General features: G+C 39.0%; 1 non-coding gene across 1 annotated transcript; it reads right to left on the bottom strand.

Annotated features, from left to right (window-relative positions):
* Positions 1 to 5,572: 5,572 nt before the first annotated feature.
* Positions 5,573 to 5,646, bottom strand: TRNAN-GUU. The gene has a single exon. It is a non-coding gene; the product is annotated as a tRNA-Asn (tRNA).
* Positions 5,647 to 7,918: the final 2,272 nt, after the last annotated feature.

The following is a 7,918-nucleotide window of genomic DNA, read 5'->3' as shown; positions in this document are numbered from 1 at the left end:
TCAAGGATCATCTCTGAGTCCTTTCTTATTTGCAGTGGTGATGGACAGGTTGACAGATGAGATCAGACAGGAGACCCCGTGGACTATGATGTTTGCAGATGACATTGTGATCTGTAGTGAGAGTAGGAATCAGGTTGAGGAGACTCTGGAGAGGTGGAGATATGCTCTAGAGAGCAGAGGAATGAGGGTCAGCAGGGCTAAGACAGAATATATGTGTGTAAATGAGAGGGAGGGTAGAGGAATGGTGAGGATGCAGGGAGTAGAGTTGGTAAAGGTGGACGAGTTTAAGTACTTGGGATCAACAGTTCAGAGTAATGGTGAATGTGGAAGAGAGGTGAAGAAGAGAGTACAGGCAGGGTGGAATGGGTGGAGAAGAGTGTCAGGAGTGATTTGTGACAGACGGGTATCCGTAAGAGTGAAAGGGAAGGTCTACAAGACAGTAGTGAGAGCAGCTATGTTATATGGGTTGGAGACAGTGGCATTGACAAAAGGCAGGAGTCAGAGCTGGATGTGGCAGAGTTAAAGATGTTAAGATTTGCAATCGGTGTGACTAGGATGGATAGGATTAGGAATCGGTATATTAGAGGGTCAGCTCATGTTGGACAGTTTGGAGACAAAGCAAGAGAGACGAGATTGTGTTGGTTTGGACATGTGCTGAGGAGGGATGATGGGTATATTGGGAAAAAGATGCTAAGGATGGAGCTGCCAGGTAAGAGGAATAGAGGAAGGCCTAAGATAAGGTTTATGGACGTGGTGAGAGAGGACATGCAGGCGGTTGGTGTGACAGAGCAAGATGCAGAGGATAGGAAGAAATGGAAAGAGATGATCCGCTGTGGCGACCCCTAACGGGAAAAGCCGAAAGAGAATGATGATGATGTCCTTGTGTCAGTTGTGTAGGAAAATAGCAAGGTTATGGATCATAGCCAGCTTATGCATGCAATGAACAAGAAAGCAAGGAAGAAATAACCAAACTATACAAATAGTATGTATAGCCCAGTGGAAAACAATTGTATGTGGAGTTGTCATACACAGTGTCATTCACAGTGTGGCAAATGCAAGGGTACAGGGTGGCACAGTAACATGAAGAAGCTGCCTAACAGTGACATCATGAATAAGCAATGAACAAATAATTCACTGCTGTAATAGTTCAGCTGGAGAATTAAAGCCCTCAGTGCAGTGGTTCACAGCTTCATGACAATTGTCATGCCCATGCTATCCCATGAATAACTGGCAATGTGAAGTGCTTTGGCATGGGCACAAATGCATTACACAATGGATTCCAGGAATAGCTGGCAATGTGAATGCAGTAACATGGGCACACATGCATTACAAAATGGATTCCAGGAATAACTGGCAATGTGAACTGCAGTGGCATGGGCACAAATGCATTACAAAATGGATTCCAGGAATAACTGGCAACGCGAAGTGCAGTGGCATGGGCACAGATGCATTACAAAATGGATTCCATGAATAACTGGCAATGTGAAGTGCAGTGGCATGGGCACAAATGCATTACAAAATGGTAGTATGACAGGGACAGTGAACACCTATGCAGTGGTTGTAACATAAATATGAGGCATTTAACAATATAATGCTGAAATACAACAAAGGAAAGAAACAGCCGCTTAAACTGCATTGGTACACCCAAGATCAGTACAGCTGACATGCAGATGACAATGTTAGGAATAATGGACACATGTAAGGTCAGTAATACAGTTACAAACACATTTAAAATCATATGCATGCTGCCTTAAAGCAGTGAACAAATATGCAATGGTTAGATTTTAAACAAAAATTCAAAACTGGGCAGCGCTTCGATAAACAGGTGAAGAGGATAAATACAAGTCTTGCAGCAGTACAGTACATGATATATCCCAATGCCTGCTGAGTCTGGCTTGCATCTTCAGGCAGGCAAAAATCATTAATGAGCACAGCATAACCATGAACAACATCAGAAACAGCCTACAGGTCTACAGTAAGGCCTGCTGTAACATGACAATGCATTAATTCACCCTTACTATAGTAGTCAAGTTGTCTTTCCCTAACGTCTTGTTCCTGTTGTTGGAGAACGTGAGGGCAGTGCCTCCTCAGATCATTAAATGTAAGCTGGTGCTGCTCAGCAGACTGGGTAATTCCAGTGGCACCACTCACTGCTTTGGTAAGAAAGTGACAGGCATCAGCTTTGTATGGGGACCCTTACTGGTGTCCCCCAGCAGGCACTCCCTGTGCTGTGGGTGCAACACATGCAGAAAAGGTTTTAGTCTCTCTGCTGTACCATGCAGGAACCCTGTCACACTCTAATCCTGCAGAGGTTATGTCCATGTGCCAGGTTAGGAACAGGACAGAAAATGATAGCTGAATAGAAATGCAACATGTCACAGAAATCACATCATACACATTGATATGTGGTCAGTAGTGCAGTCCAGGGAAAAGCTACATGGTCATACCACACAATACACATGGCTAGTAGTGCAGCTCAGGACAACAGCTACATGGCCAGAGCCCACAATATATGGGATCATGCTGCAGTCCAGGGCAACAGCTACATGGTCATACCACACAATGCATTTGGTCAGTAGCACAGCCCAGGGATACAGCTACATGATCATACCCCATAGGTATGCATTCCACCATGACCTACATGTCTGTGTATTCCCTCCCTGAGTAGCTAGGTAGCTTGGTGTTAATAGATATTACATTTATAGGAGTGTAATCCAACTACAAAGCCATGCATACCTTAATTTAGCACAGTGCACATGCAGGAGGTAGACCAGGTCTAATATCTTAAAATAAGGGCTGACATTGCATTGCATTACTGGTGTTGTCTATTTGCTGATGAAATGTCTGACAAGAAGCTGGTCAGGAGCAGCTTGGACAGTGGGACTGATAAAATGTTGAAGAGTTAGCTTGCATTTGTTAAGAGTTAAACCAGTACAATTTCTGGGCTCACTTGTTTGCATGCTTTTTTATCTTAGTTACCTGTCAATCATCAGCCCTTCCACACTCTGTCAGCCAGTTTGTACCTCTTAAAATGAGGTCTGATCATGGGAGAACATCCTACAGACAATAATAAGGGGATATGATTAATGGCCTAAGTTCTTACCCTTTGAAGGGCCTGCATGGTATAGCTCACTCACATGATAGCATACATGCTATAGCTCACTCACATGATGGCCTGCATTCTACAGCTCACTCACATGATGGCATACATGCTTTAGCTCACTCACATGATGGCCTGCATGCTACAGCTCACTCCCATGATGGCATACATGCTATAGCTCACTCACATGATGGCCTGCATGCTATATCTCACTCACATGATGGCATGCATGCTATAGCTCACTCACATGATGGCCTGCATGCTATATCTCACTCACATGATGGCATGCATGCTATAGCTCACTCACATGATGACTTGCATGCCATCCATTTCATGGCATCACGCATGCTCCCTCAAATGGCTCTTGGAAGGATACTGTATATATTAGTTTGGCACAGCCAGGCACATGCCCATGGCCTATATGCTGTTTGTTGTACTCTTGCTTTTCTGTGGGAATCGGCCTGCAGTAGCACAGACCACCTCTCCTCTCCCAAGGATGGGTACACTGACTCTGGCTGCTTAATACCACCCCATCCCCCAGTAAAATCCTCTAATGCATGATCTTTTAACTGAATTGAATTCATGTTGTCTGGGTCATGATCTAGGCACATTTCCATGCAATAGTCATAGTTTAGTCCATGTACAGACAGAAGCACTAATGGATCACATTTGTACATTGAATCATAATCTAGATTTTTGTAGAAGAAGATAGCTCAAGGTTAGTTATCTTCCCTAGGCTTTAAAATGTCTGCAGATACTATGTACAAACAGTCAGTGCCATTCTTCGGTCACCTTAGCAAAATATATTGCTTTAAAGAGATGCATCAAAGGACAGTTATCCTCTTAAAACACTACAAATTGCAGTATGCTTACACTGCATTCCACTCCATCCCTTAGTAAGTATAGCCTATTATGTGCATCATAATCAATATAATAGCCCCAGTTCATTCCATCACATTAATTAGCTTCAGCAATTTTTAACTCTTTACAAATGGACAATTTTAAAAGACTAGCCTTCCTCTGATATAAACAGCTGTAGCCATCTTTTATTATTATTTTTTTTTATTTTTTATTTTACTTTAATACTTAGTTACCTAACATAACCCACTAGGTGAATCTACAGCCCAATGAATATAGTAATATTTATTCATTTGCTTCCTTAATTAAGTGGCACATTTTTAAAATTTTATAATGTATTAACCAGGGTTAAAAACTGTATTGCATTAGCTTCTGTCAAGCAGTAAGTGTATTCACCTTTCAGCATTTTACCTTTTTTTCTTCTAATGGATTAACCAGAGTGAAAAAGCCACTGTATACTTTATATTAAGTAATTAGACCTATTACTGCTTCTCAATAATTCTGTTCATCCACTACATTCGTAATGAAATTCAACATGTTTAGAAGCTTATTTTATATTGTAGCAGACCTTAGGTATATTATAGGCAATCCAGATTAAATATTCTTGTTTTAACCATACAAAATGTATATCATCAGTTTTAATTAGGACAAAATAGTCCAGGTGTCAGACAGGAAGGTTACATGACTGATTTGTTGTGCATATTGAAATATGGACATTTAGCCAAACACAAGTTGTGGGGAGTGTTGGAAAATCTGCTCATTGATATTTAGAGGACAGCCACAGGCAGAAATAAGAAATATTTTTGATCACATCTTCATCTTTTATGCAGTAGTAATTCCTTTACAACATTCAAAGCAGCTATTATTTTATAATTTCTGACATTACATGGTTATTCGCCTTGACACTCTTAGTGTTTCTTCTGTTTTTTTTTAATGAAACACACATGTATGAATATAGCTGGAGTTTGCATTAATATCTGGATTTTAGCTGAAAAAAAACAGTAATAAATTCTTCTAACTGAAAGGGCATGACATAGACCACTCTTGAATGGTTTCACATTTTAACCATTCTGTTTCCTACAATGCATTTTTCTCACCAGAAGATTACATTACTTACCTTTTCTTTAGTCTCTTGTCTCTACACACTTAGCAATGCTTGTCTTGGATTTATGGTTATACTGAGTAGCTCGTGAGATAGCTGTCATGATTTTTAATAGCATTCTTATCTTTGTTAGCTAAGGCAGTTTTAAGGTTTGTTGCTATCACCAAAGCTCTGCAATCTATTCTTAATATCACTGCTTGCTTTAATCTATGTAGTTCATCAAGAACTCACTACTTCCAGCTTATAGAAAACATACATAGACTCCCTGTCATGAATTGAATGTTGCTATTTTAATCAACTGGGACTTAAAAATATGCTTTGCTACAAAAAAAAAAAAAAAAAACTCCGATATTTGCTATTATTAGTGCATAGACCTGCGGTCATTGCTTTATTACTCAGAAGATCTTACCTTACTTCAAGAATTTCTGACTTGTAATACTCATGTCCTACCAGAGAAGATCTTGTGTCTGTAAGGTAAACACCTTAACCATTATACAACCTCCCAAAAATACAGCCGCAAGGTGGGGCTCGAACCCATGATCCTGAGATTAACAGTCTCATGCTCTACCGACTGAGCTAGCCGGGCTATCTAGTGCATGCCACTTACCTACCTATTCATTAAATGACAAAACTTTCAGTCACATTGTGCTAGGTGCTGTAATCAACTAGCATAAAGGCTAAGATTTATTCCAATCAACGACCCATTCGAAAACAAGACCAGCTCATTTGTAAGGGTTAAAAAAGTGCCAGTGTCTTAGCACAGCTTGTGCTGCCTAAGTAATTCTCCTGTTAATGTACTCCACTTACCTGTCTATTCAATAAATAACAAAACTCCTAAAGTCATCAAAGTCTATTGGCAATTACTACTACTACCTCATTGTAAATAACCTCATCCTAGCTTGCTCACTATAGCTCTATCTGCTTTTTCTTGTAAATAATCATTGCTCCACCTTACTCCAGTCTCAATTTTATTACCTGTCCCCTTACTCTAAGTAAATTAGCACTACTTAAACCTTCCGGCTCATAATGACATACCCCCACAGCTACATGCTGCCATGCTGATCATCATTTCAAGCGTGACGTGTTTCAGAGCTGCCAATTAACTGTGCACACACATATAACAGCCAGACTGGCTCTTCGGCTACTGGAACAGATGTAGAGACAATTCATGACAACACACACACACACACACACACACACACGCACACACGCACACACGCACACACACACACGCACACACGCACACACACACACACACACACACACACACACACACACACACACACACACACACACACACACACACACACACACACACACACACACAAATAAAGGAACCACTGCAAGTGAAACCAAAAGAAAGAAAACCTCTAAAACAAAAACAGACAAACTTACACCTACACACATAAAAATAAAATAAAACAATACCAAATAATCTACCCCTTATTTAAATGTGGTAAATTCACATTTGCACAATGATGCAAAACAGTAAATTTCTCCAAAGAGCTAAAGTATTGTTCTTGGCAGCAGCACTATACTGTACCACGTTTAAATACTCTGTGGTACTCTGCATATACAGTGCAAGATCACTCAGATGGTTATGATGCATTTCACTGAGTCCTGTTCAAATGGCAGACATTTCAACAAAAATTGTTTAATCAAAACTAACTCAGCAGTCCTGGGTTATACCCACCGTTCAAAGGCTTTGCCATCTGTACTTCATTATTTACTATAAAATACTTTAAGTATGCATAGCGTCAGAGTAGGTTTGCTATTTTTACTGAAATGGTCTATCAGGACTCAATAGACAATACAAAATGAACACGAGGACACCAGCGAAGTCTAACATGCATTACATAGAAAAACAACACTTGTCAAAAGTCCAGCAGCAGTAACAGTGACCTTTGGCTTAACTGAGTTTGAATTAACTACAGATCTAATATAGACAGCAACATTAAAGGCATTAACAATGTATCTAGATTATTTTATGCAAGAATACTTTAGCACAAAAAATAGTAACACTATGCGCAGAATTAAATACGCTTTTATGTTGTCTCTAATTCATTTTTATTATTTTCAACTCAATTTTTTGGCCTGTAACTAGATTAACTTTTGCCCTTTTGTCTTTAATTAGTCCTACTTATATTTTCCTCAAAAGGATGTGAGAATTACTAATGACACAGTAATGAACTTGTGTAGAAAAAATCTGAATATAACATTGTCTAAGAACACCATCTTATTGAGTCTTCTGCAATCTCAGGAAAAAAAGAACTTTTTTTTTGTGAAAATCCACAAATGCATATGCATAAAATAATCTGGATACAGTTATAGTGTACTGGTTACTATAGATTTCAAACAACTACCATTTCTTAATAGTTACCACCCTCTATGTGAATAAAACCTTCCATATACCCATACATTTACCAACACTGAAATTCCTTGTAAACCCATGCTAATTTCTTCATTATAAACTGTTAAATAAACATAAAACCTTAAAGTAAAATACCTCTGTTTGAATCTGCCATACATCACTAAACAGCCAATCTTTTGTGAGTCAGATTAACAGTTTCTATTTAACTAGAAATCAAACCCTGAACCATCTGATTTTACATAACCAACTTTTACTTGATTTTTTACTTGCAACCACAAAACCTTTGTAGTCTTCAATATTTCTTACACATAACAGCTTGCACTAGTTTGCTACTTAGATTTTAATTCTACCTAATGAATAAGGAAAACAATATAAACTTTTTCTTATTCTATTCCTTTGTTTTTTACCTATCACTGCTAATTTATCTAATGTAAACCCCAGCTTTGGCTAGAATTTGGAACAATGATGATTTCCTAGCATTTTGTCT

The sequence above is a fragment of the Protopterus annectens genome, chromosome 9.part0 (assembly GCF_019279795.1).
Source record: "Protopterus annectens isolate FY-2018-M chromosome 9.part0, PAN1.0, whole genome shotgun sequence".
NCBI lineage: Eukaryota > Metazoa > Chordata > Ceratodontiformes > Protopteridae > Protopterus > Protopterus annectens.
This window is presented reverse-complemented; position numbering and strand designations above follow the sequence as displayed.